Here is a 19,553-nt window from a genome sequence, read left to right on the forward strand (position 1 = left end):
GCTCTCTTTCTCTAAAACTTCAGTAAATTGCCACGTAGATTAAAGTGATAACAGATTTAGAATTATTTTAATTCCATTTTTCTTGTCTTTCATTTGGAAATGAGCAAAACTATCTTTCTACTACTCATCATTATATACCTGTTGTCATTATATTATATATATCACAATATTTTGATTTAAGTTATAATTTTAATTATATTTGTAAAGTATTAGAAAATGTATTAAAATAGCATTTTCTTAGGTAAAATAAAGTTTAAAAATGTGTATAGGTATGTGTCTATGTGACAATAAGTAAATAAAACAAAACTTCTTCAATTAATTACCAAGAGAGATTGGAATATATCTTTTTGTGAGTGTCTAGTATACAATAATTTAAGCTTGCAAGATTGTGTACTTCATTGCAAGTATGAAAACAGGATTTCTTTATATTAGCTCCTGATGCACCTGGACATCAGAGTCCTCTGTTCCTGCCTGATCTTGCTCTACTCAGCTGTAAGAACAAAACCCAAAGGCACAGAATTTTCTATATTTAATTATTTCCTCGTATATTCATTTAAAAAATCATTTATTACATGCATGCTGTATCACCAGATTCAGTTCCTCTTATTCCATTTTTTACCTCTGCTTTCTTCTCCAAATATTGGCATCCCAAAGCTCCCAGCTCACGTCTTTTCAGTTTGGCAAGCCCAGAGAGAAAAAAAATGCATCTCTCTGAAGGATTTCAACATGTCTGGGCATCGTGTCTCACTGTCTGGCTTAGGTCACGGGTCCACCCCTTAGTCTATTGCTGTGTGAGTGGCGTAGGATATGGCAAAAAGAGGCACAGAAGAGGATATGCTGTCACCCATTCTATGGTCACAGGTCTAGTTCTGTGTCCAGAAGGTAGGCTCGACCTGCCTAAAGCACATGTGCTCAGGGTAAGGGGAAAGTTGTTCCCTAAAGGAAAGTCAAGATGCTGCTACCAGAAGGAAGTGGATGAATCTTGGACCACTACCCAAACTCACAGATGTCCACTGCACTGAATATGTAGCCTGAAGTTAGAATTTGGCTCTCAACCCTTTAATAATACTAACTTTAATAATATAGAATTGATGGTAATACAGATACCTTGTCTACGAAAGTACACATTAATAGCATAACAATAATTTCAGATAAAGGCATATATTACTTAAATATTTACATTATTTTAAACATTCTTAAAGCAGATGATAAAAATGATTAGCCAGTCACAAATAAATCTATGCATCAATCTTATTTATTCATCGAACTGGAAAAACTTAAACCACCTTTCTAGGCAATCCTTTGTACCTGAAATAAGTTATGATTAATATATGAAACTTTATTCAAATATAAAGCTGATAAAATTGATTAAGCAGTTTCTGTAATTTGGACTATTGGGTAAAGGCACAGACTATATCCGAATCCAGACTTTATCACCTACCAGCTGTGTGATCCTGAACGAGTTACTTGACTTCTCTGTTCTTCACTTCTCTAGATCGTAAAATGAGGCTAATATATAATTGTACCTACCTCATAAAAATGTTGTGAGAATTATTATAATAATAGGTAACATATGTAAAGTGCTTAGAACAGTGTCTGGGACCCAGCAAGTGCTAAATTAGTATTTCTTATGATTATTTCTTTGATAAAAATAAATGCTAAGCACATTTTCATTCTCAGGCTCTATAATATAAGCTTTCTAAATGTCATGATAAAAATTCTAATATACATCTTCTTTTCATCAATGTAGAAATTACTTAGCAAACTTAAGCAATTTGCCAGAAGTCAGACATCCTTTAAGTGGCAAAGCCAGAATTTAAAGCTAATATTATCCTATGACAAACTTTGTTGTCTTACCAATTATAATACTCTGCCTCTGAGATAAATAATGTAGTGCGACAATCTCTATCAAGTACCCTGGAAGACAGCGATATATTCTAGCCATCTTAATATTACATTCCTCAATCTAATTTTTCACAAAACTATTTTTTTCTTGAAACAATAAAAATAATTCCAAATTAAAGGAGTGATTTTTGAAAAAGCTCAGATATTTCATGACACAAAATCTAAAAACCCAGTGCATGATAAAGCATCATAACATTGAAAGCACATTGACATGTTACCAGTGTTCACCGCTAGGTGGTGAGAGTATTTTTTCTTTATCAGTGTGTTTTTCCAAACATAAGAGGAAGCAACAAATAATTGAAAGGGAAGCTAGTGGGAAAGGAGTAAGGCCTGGAGGTGTGTGACCAGCCCTAGTGCTGGAATGCTGGCACGCAAACCCAAGGCAAGACTTTCACTTGGAAGTCAGTAAAAGTTCCTTACAAATTAGCCAGAGTCACAGATATGAGTCAAATTCTTAGGATCCCAGCAAATCACTTTAGAGAAGAAAAACTCTGCCCATTTAATGCAAAAGCATCCTTTGTAATTGTTGTCGGAAACTTTCTCCTTTTGGAGCTTCTAAATTCTCCCATGGCTACTTGAGGTGCTAGCTCACATACAGGAAATGTTTTAAATGCAAGAGTGCTATGAATTTCTATTGCCAGGATATATAAATCTCACACGCACACACACACACTCATTCACACACTCAACCGTGGGGTGGAGAGTGGACAGCTTGGCAGATCAGAACATCTTTTATGGGGGTGGCCTCACATTTCAAGTCAAGGCTGCTCAAGTGGTGAAAATGACAAATGGGGACAACAGATTGTGAAATCTAAGCTCAAGAGAGAAGAATTTCTCATAAGGGGAATAAAATCAAGTATGCAGCTTATGGTTTCTGGCTTGGAAAGAACATTAAATATTCCAATACTTTCATGTCAAAAATTAGACGAAAGGATGAAGTTAAATGACCTCTTCAAGGTCACACTGAAGAGAAAGGGCTAAAATTTAGGTCTCTGGCACTGACAGTCTTCCCTCTACTAATGCATTTGGCTCCCACTAAGTTTAAATATGAAACAAGCACAACTTAGTTGAAGAGTGATGCTTATTTAGCTTAGTAGGTGGGATTAGATGGAAGAAGAATTTTACCATTAAAATTTTTTTTTAATAAAAGAGAGAATATTTAAATTCCTACATTCTTATCTGAAAGGATGTAGGATTTTAAAATTATGAAATTTCTCTCCCCACCTGATCTAGTATGATGTGACTGTTAGCTGTAAATATCCATAGGGTCTATCTTCTATATTCTTAGAGCCTGTTGACATACAGTGTTGGTTGCCTAATTGAACACCCCTTCCGAAGACCCTTTTCCTTTAAAAAGGCTAAGAAATATGTGCTTTCATGATGTCTCTTATCATCATGTAAGTGTATGTAACATCTAGCCAACCAGATGTTAATGTATAATTGCTGGGGGGCTTCTGGGAGAGTTCTTATGTTTTTATTAAGCCGAAGTCATCAGGTCACTGTACACTTTTTCCCTTCCATTCTTTATTCCTAAAATATAGATGTAAAATCTAGAGCCTGGCTCCCATCTTGGTGTCATGAGGAGAAGATCAATGGTCCTGACATTTTTGAGCTACCGAACCAATGCCAGTGGTTTCTTACCTTTGGCCTTCCTTTCACATGAGATGTCTCATGTTATGTGTTGAACGATTGAAGGACGAATATGCTTTTACTTGTGTCTGAAAGTCTTTATGTGTGATTGAAGGACTATATGAAACACAGAGTGAGGCAGAGTGTTACTGACATCATCAAAACCCTGTATCTGACTCTGTACAAAATCAGCTTTATCGCTGGGCTTTTCAGTTTAACGAGGCCCCCAATTCCTATTTTGCTTAACTTAACTTGAATTAGGCTCCATTCATTCAATTGCAGTTAAAGAATCCCAACGAACACAGAAATTGGTAGGTGGAAGTGTTTGGTGTCTTTCGGTTTTGTTTTTGTTATTTATTTATGTTTGGTTTGTTTGCTTATTTGTTTTGTTTTTGCCAGGGGTGGGTTATGGAAGGGGCATGCACTCATAATGACTGTCTAAAATGTATGGAATTTTCTGAGTCAAGTATAAGTGTGGGGTACTAATAAATTTCCAATTTCTACCTAGGAAGTTATTAATTCCTGTCACTTAGTGCCAAAGTAATTGATTTAAATAAGTCCTGATTCAGGCCATGTTGTTTACCAAGGCTAGAACTTTAAGGAACAAGGTAGAAAAGTTTCAGGATTTTGTACATTTTGCCTACTTCATTCTGCAGTGAGATCCTGCAGTAAAGGGACATGCTTCAATACAAGAAGGATGTCAAAGTAAATCACTCATAAATAGCTTTTTTGATGTGCTTCATGTCCAGGAACACCAAGACTTACTTTTATTTACAATAATTCTAGTCTCAGGAAGATGAACAAGTAAATTGACTACCTTACAAAAATACACTGAAATTTGGGAAAGAGTGTAAATTTAAGAAAATATTGGTAAGCTAAGAGCTGAATGTTTTATATCATTTGATATTAATTTTAAATCCTCATTAATTTATATATTTACTCTTGTTTATCAGCTTTGGGTGTCAATAAATTGAGGAACTATGATTTTAGTACAAATAAACCAAAGGAAACAAACAAAGAATGTGTTCATTTCTTTCACCTCCTATCAGGCTGGGACAAACAGTATATTTCATCCTTCATTCTTAAAAGGACAAATTGTAATTAGAGCCTTATATTTCCCTAGAACAGAGAGAGGCTTATAAGGGTCATTCTGAAAGCCATGGTGGCTTTTTTGCCTGCTGTTCGTATTCCAGAACACATGAGATGGAAATAACTGTGCATTGAGCAGAACGGTTGAAGCCAAATTCTCTATTTTACACTAAAGACTGTTTGAGCAGGGGATCAAATCCAGCTCGCCACCTAATTTTGTGAGTGTAGTTTTATTGGAACACTCCCATGCCCATTCTTTCCATGTCATCCATGGCTGCTTTGGTGCCCTCACGGCAGACTTGAACAGTTGTGACAGAGATCATATAGCCCTACATCCAAAAATGTTTACTCTCTGGCCCTTTAAAAAACATCTGCCAACTTCTAAACTAGAGGAATGCCATGCCCTTCCTATCAAAACAGAGAAAACTGCCCACATGGTGAGAAATTGGGACCCTGAAAGCAAGGGGCAGATTAGCCTGCTCTATTTCCATGGCTTCTCAGAAACAGAATCCAAGAAGCAGATAAACTGTTAGGAAGATCGATAGAGCATTCACCATTCAGTTCAGAGACAAAAATCTTAAGGCTGGAATTCAAAGTCAAGAACCATGACTAGCAAGTTATCCTTTCTATAATCTTCCCTACTGAAACATGAAGTCTAAAGTATGTAAAATGATTGTCAACCCATTTAGGTTTAATTACGGAAGGGAAAACACCAAAAATTGGGAAAAGAGTAGCTGGTGATATTCCAAACCCCCGGGCAATTCTTAGGTCTCCAAACCACTCCAAAAGTAAGTAGGATGTTTTATCGGAGAAGAGTCTGGGAAGGAAGTTCTTGCCAAAATCACTTTGAGATGTGAAAATACAGGTCAATTTTTTAAAAATGAAATTTCTCCCCCCCTCCCCCGGTTCCTAGATCCCTTTACCTCTAGTTCCTGTCTGGGATGGGGAGGTGGGCTCTCACTCCACTGATAAAGATGTATAGATCAGTGGCCACAGAAAGAGTTTACCCCTTCCTTGTTTTACCTAAAGGTGAGTGTTTATTAAAGCGGTCTTCCATTCATATTTATATCCAGAAAATTGGAGGTGTTCATGATTTGGGAGAATTAGCAGCCATAGTTCACTATATTTTTCAAACCTATTGAAAAACAATTTGCCCATAAATATTGAGGATGTCTGCTAACTGGATTTCTGGGCTTTTATTCATTTGTTCAGCAAACATTGGGCACTTATCTTGTGCCAGGCACTGTTCTAGGCACCTGGGATGTCAATGAACAAAACAAAAAATCTCTCTGAGTGGAGCTTACTTACATTCTATTGGGGGGGGGCGGATATAGACAGTAGACAACAAGCTTAATACATAATTAAAACTTAGGCTAGAAATTGAAAAGTACCGGAAAGAAATAGAAAATAAATTGGAAAGATAAAGAGCATGATAAAGGCGATTGGAATGTTGCGTCGAGTACTTTTTTAAATAGCGTGGGTCAGTGTAGACCCCGTTGAGCAAGTAACACTTGAGCAAACACTGAGAGGACTAGCCATGAAAACAGGGCTGTGTGATCCACTGCCACTGCTGCAGTCACATCTTAGTGGAGTTCTAGTGACGCTATTTCAGCATTTCAATTTTGATTCTGAAGGGCTTCATGGGATTATCTCTCTTAAGGTTGTTTGAAATGCTGCTATTGTATTGATATTTCCAGTGACACTTTAACAATGATGGGGAGAAATCCAATTTAGTCAATGCTTCCACATTTTTTTTCTTTTCTTGGAAGGGGAATGCATAACATGTATGGGGAATCAGGGGAATGATTTCATGAATCTTGACATAAATGAGCTTTGAAGATTTTCCATTATTGAAAAATATGTTTTTTGGTACTCCAAAGTGTAACTGAGATGTAGAAAACTGATCTTAAGAACGCTGGCCTTTCTTAATTAATAAAGAGAGAGACTGGAATCCATGTGCCTGGCTTTTGCATGTTTTTTGAATTTAATGCTACGTAAGTATTAATTAACCTACTTATATACCAGACTTGAGTAAGTTTGACAGCTCACTGCAGTTGACGTTGGACTTCTTTTAATTATTTAATGGGGCAACTGTGATCGGCAGCCCAGTTCCAATATTCTGGCACTGAGGGAGTGATGCTTCTGATCTGATGATTAAAGTATTTGAGGAAAAATATCTGTTCACACTATGGTTACCCGATGTTAATATGAAAGAATGTTTTCCATGATTCTGAAGCCATATTTTAGTTGTTGACTGATTGCATCACACCCGGCAGGTGTTACCGTGGTGTTCCTCCTCTAAAGTTATGGGAGATATGCTAGGAGGCCTAGCGCATGGGGCGTCCGATGTCTAGGAAGGGAGGGGACAGTGTGAATGATTCCCTCCAGATAAAGTCACATATACTTACCTTTCAGTATCTATCCAATTCTTCCTACTATGCTAGAATTCTTTATTCTAAACAAAAGTCTTTTGTAATCAAGCCTTAATCCAGGGAGAGAACTGCTCCTTTTAGACTAATTTTTAAATGGCTTAAATCACCTGCTTTTTATTTTAAAAATTGGTAGTTACTATTCCTTTAGAAAAAGACTACTTTGAATTTTACGGCTGATATCCAATATCAAATTTGTTACATTTACAAATTTAAAATCTTAGCTCTTCCTTAAAATATAATGTTCAGTTTATAAATTGTATTCTATTTATAAGTCCATGAATATGCAACTACTTTTAAGAAACCTCAGATTAATGATTCATCACACTTATAACGTCACTTTAAATAAACACTTCCCAACAGCTTAAATTGCTTTCAAATTCAAAATATTTTTTTTGTTTGTGAGAATTTTTTAATCACTTGATTTGATAAACATAATCCCTGTGAATCCTTAAGCAGTCTTGAAAGCACAGTCAGTTACCATTCTGACTCTAGAGCTAAAAGAAGCCCTCATGTGAGAGCACATATCAGCTGTGGACAAACACTTTCTCTCTCAACAGGGGGACTTTCTTTCCTTTCTTAGGTCCTTAGGCTTCATTAACTATATTCTGAGTTCTCCACATTTGAGGAGGTTACCTAAGGTTCTAATTGCAATCTTTTTTTTTTTTAAAGCATATCTCTTTGTACTTTATGAATGCAGACTAAGTTCTCTCTTTTCTCTTAAATATGTTTTCCCTGTGATTTAAAATTTAAGGCTTGGCTAAATCTTAACATCTTCACTGTGAATCTTAATGTACTTTTTCTCATTTTTACTAATCACTCCTTACTAATTAATTTTGGTATTTTCAGTGGACATCTTTAAGGGAAACAATCCTTTCATGCCTGTGAGCAATGGGTGAACTGGGGCTGGAGGATGTAAAGAAGTTATTTTTCAGTTGTTAATTTTCTGGGTTACTTATACTTTTTGGCTTTTCAAAAATTATTTTGAAATTTTCTAACAACTCTGCATCAACTATCAAAACACTCTTTTTCTTTTATCCTATATACTTTAAGCTATAACTTCTAAAATAGATATGATCAGTTCCTCCTATTCTTCCTCTTCTAACTTTCATTATGGCAGAAATGTGTTTGTGAATAGCTCCAGGTTTTCCCCTACATACATGTGACAAGCAAACTTTTAAGGTGACCTCGATGTTCCTTGCCTCATAGTGTTAGACTTGTATGGTTCCTTCCCCTTAATCATAGGCAAGACCTGTGACTTGCTTCTAACCAGCAGAATATTTGGATTATGTGTATGCCATTATATTACACATATTACATATTGCATTATATTACACAAGATTGCATCGCTGGTCTTCCTGGAGTCTCTCTCTCTTGCTAGAAGGAAGCAAGCAACTATGTTGGGAAACCCCACATAACAAGGAACTGTAGGTGGCCTCTGGGATCTGATAGTGTGGCAATAGCTTGCAAAGTAGCTCTCAGTCCAACATTCAAGGAATCAATGCTACCAACAACCGTGCGAGTAGCGAAGCATTTGCAACCTGATGGAATCAGAGAGAGAATACAGTCCTAGCTGAGACCATGACTGCTGCCTCCTGAGACTCATAAGCAGATAAGCATAGCAGATAAGCATAGCATAAGCAGATAAGTCATGCCAGACTTCTAACTCACAGAAACTGGGGGATAATAAACGTATGTTGTTTTAGGCCACTAAGTTTGGGGTAATAGTGTTATGTTACGTAGCAAGGTATAATGAATAAAACACAACACAAAAATTCAGACTAAATTATTGTAACATGTCTACAGTGCCTGACAAATTTTGGGGTATTGCATCTCATTGAGCTATTTTATGCTTTTTAGATGATAATTTATTTAGTTGATAATTTTTTAAAATACCACATCCTCACTGTGAAATATATTGAAGTATACTGTGTGAAATATATTGTGTGAAATATATTGAAATATATTGTTTGAAATATATGGAACTGACATTGTGGATCCACCAATTCACTCAACCCATATTCATTGAGTCCCCATTATATGCCAGCACTCTCCCAAGTGTGGAAGATATAGGATTAAGAGAAATGCCTGCGGAGATAGGTTCAAGATGGCGGAGTAGAAGGACATGCTCTCACTCCCTCTTTCGAGAACACTGGAATCACAACTAACTGCTGAACAATCACTGACCGGAAGACACTGGAACTCACCAAAAAGATACCCCACATGCGAAGACAAAGGAGAAACCACAATGAGATGGTAGGAGGGGCGCTATCACAATAAAAGCAAATCCCATAACTGCTGGGTGGGTGACTCACAAAAAGGAGAACACTTATACCACAGAAGTCCACTCACTGGAGTGAAGGTTCTGAGCCATACAGCAGGCCTCCCAACCTGGGGGTCTGGCAATGGGAGGAGGAATTCCTAGAGAATCAGAGTTTGAAGCCTAGTGGGAATTGATTGCAGGACTTCGGCAGGACGGGGGAAACAGAGACTCCACTCCTGGAGGGCACACACAAGGTAGTGTGCACATCAGGACCCAAGGGAAGGATCAGTGACACCATAGGAGACTGAACCAGACCTACCTGCTAGTGTTGGAGGGTCTCCAGCAGAGACGGGGAGCAGCTATGGCTCACCAAGGGACAAGGACACTGGCAGCAGAAGTTCTGGGAAGTACTCCTTGATGTGAGCTCTCCCAGAGTCCGCCATTAGCCCCACCAAAGAACCAAGGAAGGCTTCACTGTTGGGTCACCTCAGGCCAAACAACCAACAAGGAGGGAACCCAGCCCCACCCATCAGCAGACAAGTGGATTAAAGTTTTACTGAGCTCTGCCCACCAGAGCAACAGCCAGCTCTACCCAGCACCAGTCCCTCCCATCAGGAAACTTCCACAAGCCTCTTAGATAGCCTCATCCACCAGATGGCAGACAGCAGAAGCAAGAAGAACTACAATCCTGCAGCCTGTGGAACAAAAACCACATTCACAGAAAGATAGACAAGGTGAAAAGGCAGAGGGGTATGTACTAGATGAAGAAACAAGATAAAACCCCAGAAAAAAAAAAAAACTAAATGAAATGGAGATAGGCAATCATCCAGAAAAAGAATTCAGAATAATGATAGTGAAGATGATCCAGGACCTTGGAAGATGAATGGAGGCAAAGATGCAAGAAATGTTTAACAAAGATCTGGAAGAATTAAAGAACAAACAAACAGAGACGAAAAATACAATAACTAAAATGAAAAATACACTAGAAGGAATCAATAGCAGAATAACTGAGGCAGAAGAACGGATAAGAGACCTGGAAGACAGAATGGTGGAATTCACTGCTGTGGAACAGAATAAAGAAAAAAGAATGAAAAGAAAGGAAGACAGCCTAAGAGATCTCTGGGACAATATTACATGCAACAACATTTGCATTATAGGGGTCCCAGGAGGAGAAGAGAGAGAGAAAGGACTGAATAAACTATTTGAAGAGATTATAGTCAAAAATTTCCCTAACATGGGAAAGGAAATAGCCACCCAAGTCCAGGAAGCACAGAGAGTCCCATACAGGATAAACCCAAGGAGAAACACACTGAGACACATAATAATCAAATTGGCAAAAATTAAAGGCAAAGAAAAATTATTGAAAACAACAAGGGAAAAACGACAAATAACATACAAGGGAACTCCCATAAGGTTAACAGCTGATTTCTCATCAGAAACTCTACAAGCCAGAAGGGAGTGGCATGATATACTTAAAGTGATGAAAGGGAAAAACCTACAACGAAGATTACTCTACCCGGCAAGGATAACATTCAGATTTGATGGAAAAATCAAAAGCTTTACAGACAAGCGAAAGCTAAGAGTATTCAGCACCACCAAACCAGCTGGACAACAAATGCTAAAGGAACTTCTCTAAGTGGGAAACACAAGAGAAGAAAACGACCTACCAAATCAAACCCAAAACAATTAAGAAGATGGTAATAGGAACATACATATTGATAATTACCTGAAACGTGAATGTATTAAATGCTCCAACCAAAAGACACAGTCTCGCTGAATGGATACATAAACAAGATCCATATATATTCTGTCTACAAGAAACTGTGTCCATGCAAATGGGAATCAAAGGAAAGCTGGAGTGGAAATACTCATACCAGACAAAATAGACTTTAAAATAAAAAATGTTACAAGAGACAAGGAAGGACACTATGTAATGATCAAGGGACCGATCCAAGAAGAAGATATAACAATTATAAATATATATGCACCCAACATAGGAGCACCTGAATACATAAGACAACTGCTAACAGCTCTAAAAGAGGAAATCGACAGTAACACAGTAATAGTGGGGGACTTTAACACTTCACTAACACCAGTGGGCAGATCATCCGAACAGAAAATTAATAAGGAAACACAAGCTTTAAATGGCACAATAACCAGATAGATTTAATTGATATTTATAGGACATTCCATCCAAAACAGCAGATTACACTTTCTTCTCAAGTGTGCATGGAACATGCTTCAGGATAGATCACATCTGGGGTCACAAATCAAGACTCAGTGAATTTAAGAAAATTGAAGTCATATCACGCATCTTTTCTGACCACAATGCTAAGAGATTAGAAATCAATTACGGGAATAATTCTGTAAAAAATACAAACACATGGAGGCTAAACAATATGTTATTAAATAACCAAGAGATCACTAAAGATATCAAAGAGGAAATAAAAAAATACCTAGATACAAATGACAATGAAAACACGACGATCCAAAACCTATGGGATGAGCAAAAGCAGTTCTAAGAGGGAAGTTTATAGATCTACAAGGATACCTCAAAAAACAAGAAAAGTCTCAAATAAACAATCTAACATTACACCTAAAGGAACTAGAGAAAGAAGAACAAACAAAACCAAAAGTTAGGAGAAGGAAAGAAATCATAAAGATCAGAGCAGAAGTAAATGAAATAGAATCAAAGAAAACAGTAGCAAAGATCAATAAAACTAAAAGCTGGTTCTTTGAGAAGATAAACAGAATTGTAAACCATTAGTCAGACTCATCAAGAAAAAGAGGGAGAGGACTCAAATCAATAAAATTAGAAATGAAAAAGGAGAAGTTACAACAAAAACCACAGAAATACAAAGGATTCTAAGAGAATACTACAAGCAACTCTATGCCTATAAAATGGACACCCTGGAAGAAATGGACAAATTCTTAGAAAGGTATAACCTTCCAAGACTGAACCAGGAAGAAAGAGAAAATATGAACAGACCAATCACAAGTAATGAAATTCAATCTGTGATTAAAAATCTTCCAACAAACAAAAGTCAAGGACCAGATGGCTTCACAGGTGAATTCTATCACACATTTAGAGAAGAGCTAACACCCATCCTTCTCAAACTCTTCCAAAAAATTGCAGAGGAAAGAATACCCCCAAACTTATTCTATGATACCACCATCATCTTGATACCAAAAGCAAACAAAGATACTACAGAAAAAGAAAATTACAGACCAATATCAATGATGAATATACATGCAGAAATCCTCAACAAAATACTAGCAAACAGAATCCAACAACACATTAAAAGGATCATGCACCATGATCAAGTGGGATTTATCCCAGAGATGCTAGGATTCTTCAATATGTGCCAATCAATCAATGTGATACATCATATTAACAAACTGAAGAATAAAAAACATATGATCACCTCAAAAGATGCAGGAAAAGCTTTTGACAAAATTCAACACCGAATTATGATAAAAACTCTCCAGAAAGTGGGCATAGAGAGAACCAACCTCAACATAATAAAGGCCATAAACGACAAACCTACAGCAAAACATCATTCTCAATGGTGAAAAACTGAAAGCATTTCATCTAAGATCAGGAACAAGACAAGGATGTCCACTCTCACCACTATTATTCAACATAGTTTTGGAAGTCCTAGCCACAGCAATCAGAGAAGAAAAATAAATAAAAGGAATACAAATTGTAAAAGAAGAGGTAAAACTGTCACTGTTTGCAGATGACATGATACTATACATAGAGAATCCTAAAGATGCCACCAGAAAACTACTAGAGCTAATCAATGCATTTGGTAAGGTTGCAGGATACAAAATTAATGCACAGAAATCTCTTGCATTCCTATACACTAATGATGAAAAATCTGAAAGGGAAATTATTGAAACACTCCCATTTACCATTCCAACAAAAATAATAAAATACCTAGGAATAAACTTACCTAGGGAGAAAAAAGACCTGTATGCAGAAAACTATAAAACATGATAAAAGAAATTAAATATGATACCAATAGGTGGAGAGATATTCCATGTTCTTGGATTAGAAGAATCAATATTGTGAAAATGACTATACTACCCAAAGCAATCTACAGATTCAATTCAATCCCAATCAAATTACCCGTGGCATTTTTCACAGAACTAGAACAAAAACTCTGAAAATTTGTATGGAGACACAAAGGACTCCGAGTAGCCAAAGCAGTCTTGAGGGAAAAAAGCAGAGCTGGAGGAATCAGATTCCCTGACTTCAGACTTTCCTACTTTACCACAAAGCTACCGTAATCAAGACAATATGGTACTGGCACAAAAACAGAAATATAGATCAATGGAACAGGATAGAAAGCCCAGAGATAAACCCATGCGCCTATGGTCAACTAATCTATGACAAAGGAGGCAAGGATATACAATGGAGAAAAGACCGGCTCTTCAATAAGTGGTGCTGGGAAAACTGGACAGCTACATGTAAAAGAATGAAATTAGAACACTCCCTAACACCATACACAGAAATAAACTCAAGATGGATTAGAGACCTAAATGTAAGACCGGACACAATAAAACTCTTAGAGGAAAACATAGGGAGAACACTCTTTGACATAAATCACAGCAAGATCTTTTTTGATCCACCTCCTAGAGTAATGGAAATAAAAACAAAAATAAACAAATGGGACCTAATGAAACTTAAAAGCTTTTGCACAGCAAAGGAAACTACAAACAAGACACAATGGGTTAAAGACCTACATGTAAGGCCAGACACTATCAAACTCTTAGAGGAAAACATAGGCAGAACACTCTATGACATAAATCACAGCAAGATCCTTTTTGACCCATCTCCTAGAGAAATGGAAATAAAAACAAAAATAAACAAATGGGACCTAATGAAACTTAAAAGCTTTTGCACAGCAAAGGAAACCATAAACAAGATGAAAAGACAACCCTCAGAATGGGAGAAAATATTTGCAAATGAATCATTGGACAAAGGATTAATCTCCAAAATATATAAACAGCTCATGCAGCTCAATAGTAAAAAAACAAAAACCCAATCCAAAAATGGGCAGAAGACTTAGCCAGACATTTCTCCAAACAAGACATACAGATGGCCAAGAAGCACATGAAAAGTTGCTCAACTTCACTAATGATTAGAGAAATACAAATCAAAACTACAATGAGGTATCAGCTCACACCAGTTAGAATGGCTATCATCAGAAAACCTACAAAAAACAAATGCTGGAGAGGGTGTGGAGAAAAGGGAACACTCTTGTACCATTGGTGGGAATGTAAATTGATACAGCCACTATGGAGAACAGTATGGAGTTTCCTTAAAGAACGAAAAATAGAATTACCATATGACCCAGCAATCCCACTACTGGGCATATACCCTGAGGAGACCATAATTCAAAAAAACACATGCACCCCAATGTTCATTGCAGCACGATTTACAATTGGCAGGTCATGGAAGCAACCTAAATGTCCATTGGCAGACGAATGGATAAAGAAGATGCGGTACATATATACAATGGAATATTACTCAGCCATAAAAGGCATGAAATTGGGTCATTTGTTGAGACATGGATGGATCTAGAGACTGTCATATAGAGTGAAGTAAGTCAGAAAGAGAAAAACAAATATCGTATATTGACGCATATATGTGTAACCTAGATAATGGTACAGATGAACCGGTTTGCAGAGCAGAAATTGAGACACAGAAGTAGAGAAAAAATGTAAGGACACCAAGGGGGGAAAGTGGCAAGGGGTGGGTGTTGTGGTGTGATGAATTGGGAGATTGGGATTGACATGTATACACTGATGTGTATAAAATGGATGACTAATAAGAAAAAAAAAAAAAGAAGAAGAAATGCCTGCCCTGATTGTTTACTTAACTGGTAATTGATTTAATCCAATTAGATTATTTTTGACAATTTTAATAAATATTTAATAATTATAGATAAGCCTATAGCCCTATCCTACTCTGGATAAAATAATGAGACCCAGAAAATGTATGTTTTTCCCATAACTCAATTGATGAAATCCTATTTGTGGAAAATGGTGATAAAAGGATAATTGTAATAATGACAAGCTTGTTTAATGAAAAAAAAATGACCAGTATGTCAGATAAAGAACTGGCTCATTAATCTTGTTCAGATTTGTTAGCCAGAAAATCGTTTAAAGTTTTTCTTTTTTTAACCTCTCAGCTGCTGTGAAAGCCAGCTAACACTATCCATTCACACACCTCATCTTACACTGCTATCTCCATCACCTATGGGGAGGAACACATATTGTCCCTACAACTAATTCCTTCTTTTAGGAATTATTTTACATATTTACAAATAAATCTGGGTTCTAAAGATATCAATAAATCCAGTCCACCCAAATGTTTTCCCATTGTCTATGTTTATATTGACATAAATTTACTCTGCCATATGCTTTCAAGAGTACTGATTAGGGCTCCAATGCTAAGAACATATTTTCCCACCTGCTAGGCACACATATAATTCTTGTGATGGGAAATTAAAGAATCTATTCTTCAATTAGAAACTAAGTTTCAAGTTCAGAGTTGATTGTTGAGCTTTCCAAAGAGTCAACATATTTTTTGTCTATTTTCGCTGTTTTTTAAGTTATCTGTTTCATTTTTCTCCAATTTGTATTATTTCTTTCTTCTGATTACTTTGTTCTTATTTTTTCTAGTTTCATAGGGTGGAAATTTAGGTTATTGATTAAAGAATTTTTTTTTAGTATAGGCATTTACAGATATAAATTTCCCTTTAAGTACCGCTTTATCTGAATTCCATACATTTTGGCATGTTATGTTCATTTCATTCATCTCCAGTATTTTTAAAATGTTCTTTGTCAGTTCTTTTCTGACCCATTCATTATTTAGGGGTGAGTCTGTTGTTTAATTTCATCATATTAGTGAATTCTCCAAATTTCCTCTGTTATCTATTTCAAATTTATATTATGATTGAAGGGCACACTTTATATGATTTCAATCTTTTAATATTTAATCTTCTACCTGGTTGTTCTATCATTATGAAAAATGAGGTATTGAAGTGTCCAAATATTGTTGTTGAATTGTCCATTTACCCCTTCAATTTCGATAATCATATCTATTTAGATAATTCTAAAATTCATTGCAAACTCTTTCTGACCTATTTTCTTTGGAAGTTTAAATATTTTCTTCAAAATTTGAAACTTGAAGCTCTTTGTATAGAATATAAAGAATCCTTTAAATATCAATTATCAACATCATGTAAGGAAATGATAATATTCTATATTCAACTGACATTTGGCACAAAAAAATTATAAGATGCAAACCAGAGATGGATCTATTGAAATAAATTTACATTCACGACCCATACAGCCCTATATCTCAGGTTCTAGGAAGGTATATACATAATCTACCTCATTATTTAATAAGGAGCTTTATCAGCTCACTAGCATTGGGTAGATATGACTAGGAATAAAAGATATCCCTATACCAGGACGAACAGAAATGAGAGACTTTCATGAGGAATGAGAGCTGTTGATGGTTTAGTTACACTCTATAGGAAACAAATGCACAGGAACAGAGTATTATTGAAAAATTCTGCACTATATCCTCTATGGTTTATTGTTAGGTGTAAACTGCATATATTCATACTAACATAAGTTATTTGCATCCTATGTTGTTTGGAGAAAAAGATAAATGCTTGTAAATATTTGATTGCTTCCTCCCCACCCCCCAAAATCTGGGGTATATAAAACATTTTTATCCCTTAGGTGAAAAACCAATATCTATTTTCCGTGTATATTGATTTAGTTATACAGATCATCCAAGTTGACATCACTCACTTGATGGTAAAATTATTCATTTGCATAGCAAAACAGAGATAGGTTATTAAGATGAAAACAAAGATAAATGGTATTTAAGACTGTTGTGGAAAGCTCAAGTATCTGAAACTTCCACGGACCTTGATAAGTTTTTGCTTCCACTGTTATAAACACAATAAATGTTTAAAACATAGATGGACAAGCCCACCATGTTACACAACTTGATGGTGCTGGGGAGCACCATAAAAATCATAGTAAATGTGAATGCATAATGGAATTGTGCAGTGTACAACATATATGTTATGATAAAATATGTTTCCAACGTATTATCATATTTGTGTCTAAGTTATCCTGAAGTTGTTCCAAATTTTTGCTTTTAATTTTAGTTGCCTTGGCTTGCATCATCGATTATAAATTAGAGAATTTTCATTTTAACTTTTGGCTAGAGTCAAGAGTGTCATTTTTTTTTTTTGATGGAAAAAACTTTGGGCTTGTTATAATTTATATCCCTTCTACTTGTTTCAGGAGGATTGGTAAGAATTTGACACATGAATAAGAAGAAAATTAGAATGCCTTGGTAATAAAAAAAAGAAAATATATAGCTTGGCTCATTTATCATTAGCTTCCCGTCTACATGGACAGAAATTGGGTAGTAAATAAATGAAAAGCGAGTTCAAAAGGGAAAACATGTTAAATGCAGTTAGGTATGTGTGTACATGAAAATGTAATAGCATATATTCTTTTAAGTGTAAATTGGTCCTTAGACTGCAAAAAAGAGAAAAACTTAAGTAATTTTACCCACATACAAGCGGTACTTAAATTAGAAATTCATGGAAAAGAAATTACTCTGGTTTCACCCCATCCCCCCACCCCACCCCCATATAACCTTGGACACACATCTGTGCATGTCCACTAAACACATGTGACAGATGGGGAGGTAAAAACTGATTAATGCTGGTAATAACAGAAATGGAAGGCCGCGCTGTCTTGGGTTCCCCTGGTCTCCCTTAGGAGTCCAGAATGAGTCATACTCACTGTGTCTGTTCGCATTCATAATCCCCTAGATAAAATGTTGTAGTTCTCAGTCTTTCTTGCTATGGCAAAATCATGCAATAGCTATGTGTATATGTATACATACCGATATATGCATTATATATGATATTTTATTATATATGTAACATTCTTTTTAAAATTTTATTGAAGTATATTGATTTACAATGTTCTGTTAATTTCTTCTGTACAACGAAGTGACTCAGTTATACATATATATGTAACATTCTATTACACATAATATAATACATATTTATACATTTTTTTTCACTTGCAAGAAAAGTCTGTTACCTAAATTCTGTACTTAGCCTTGGGATTTCACTCATAAAACCTAATTATTTCTTTCTCAATAATTCTTTCTTTCCATGCATATAGAGCACATTTGACCCTATTATCATGTTTATATAACCAGATGGCTCATAAATAAATCATTATAGGATTCAAGATTCTAGGTTCTTAAATATTAGGTTATTTCATTTGCCCTACATTTTTACTTCTTGGGTATGACTTGATAAGATAAACTCATGTAATATTAATGTAAGTTTAAAATTAAAAATCTTCCTCAAAGTAACACAATGTACTGGATAAATTATTGTGCACGTTACTCTTCAATAGAGATCTTATACATTGTAATTTGAAAGCAAAGACATTAAAATAATTCCATACTTTTTGAAAATATGTGGATTCTTATTTGAATCTGTCATTTTTCTTTATATCTATTTTTCTTCCTATGAGTCTCTAGCTTGTATATAATTGGAAACTTGTAAAAAGTGAAATATAGAAAGACTTTGAATAATTTTTAATCACTTTTACATTATAACACGTATTTTTTCCAAACACCAAGGTATAGTTGATTTCTAAACAGGCTTTTAGAAAGCAGCTTGTATACAGCAAGTAGAATAATATATTCAGTAAAAGTCTCATGTTCTCTCAAGTTTGATTATAACTCCTTAAATTCATATATGATTTGTTCTGACTCTAAAGGGACTTTTTTCATATCGGTCGAGCAGGAATAAACAGGCTTGGGTTCAAATTCTGTCTTGACTATTATTTGGGTCTATGACCTTCAGCAAATTAAATATTCCCTTTAATTTATGCTTTTTCATATGCAAAACCACAGTAATAAAACCTACAGCCTGTGTTGTTCTGAGTATTAAACAAGCACATATATAAAAGTTATAGTACCTGCTGCACAATTATAAATATTAATTCCTTCCCTGCTGTCTCTATAAAGTAGGAGTATGGCATTTAATTTACAGAGTTGTTGCTTATAATAAATAAAATTATGTATAAGGGAATTCAAACTGTGCTTTGAGCTAAACAAATGATATTCTCTCTTGCTCTTCCCTTTACGTTTTCTGGGTAAAACCTCT

This window comes from Physeter macrocephalus, chromosome 8, assembly GCF_002837175.3.
Source record: "Physeter macrocephalus isolate SW-GA chromosome 8, ASM283717v5, whole genome shotgun sequence".
Taxonomy (NCBI): Eukaryota; Metazoa; Chordata; class Mammalia; order Artiodactyla; family Physeteridae; genus Physeter; species Physeter macrocephalus.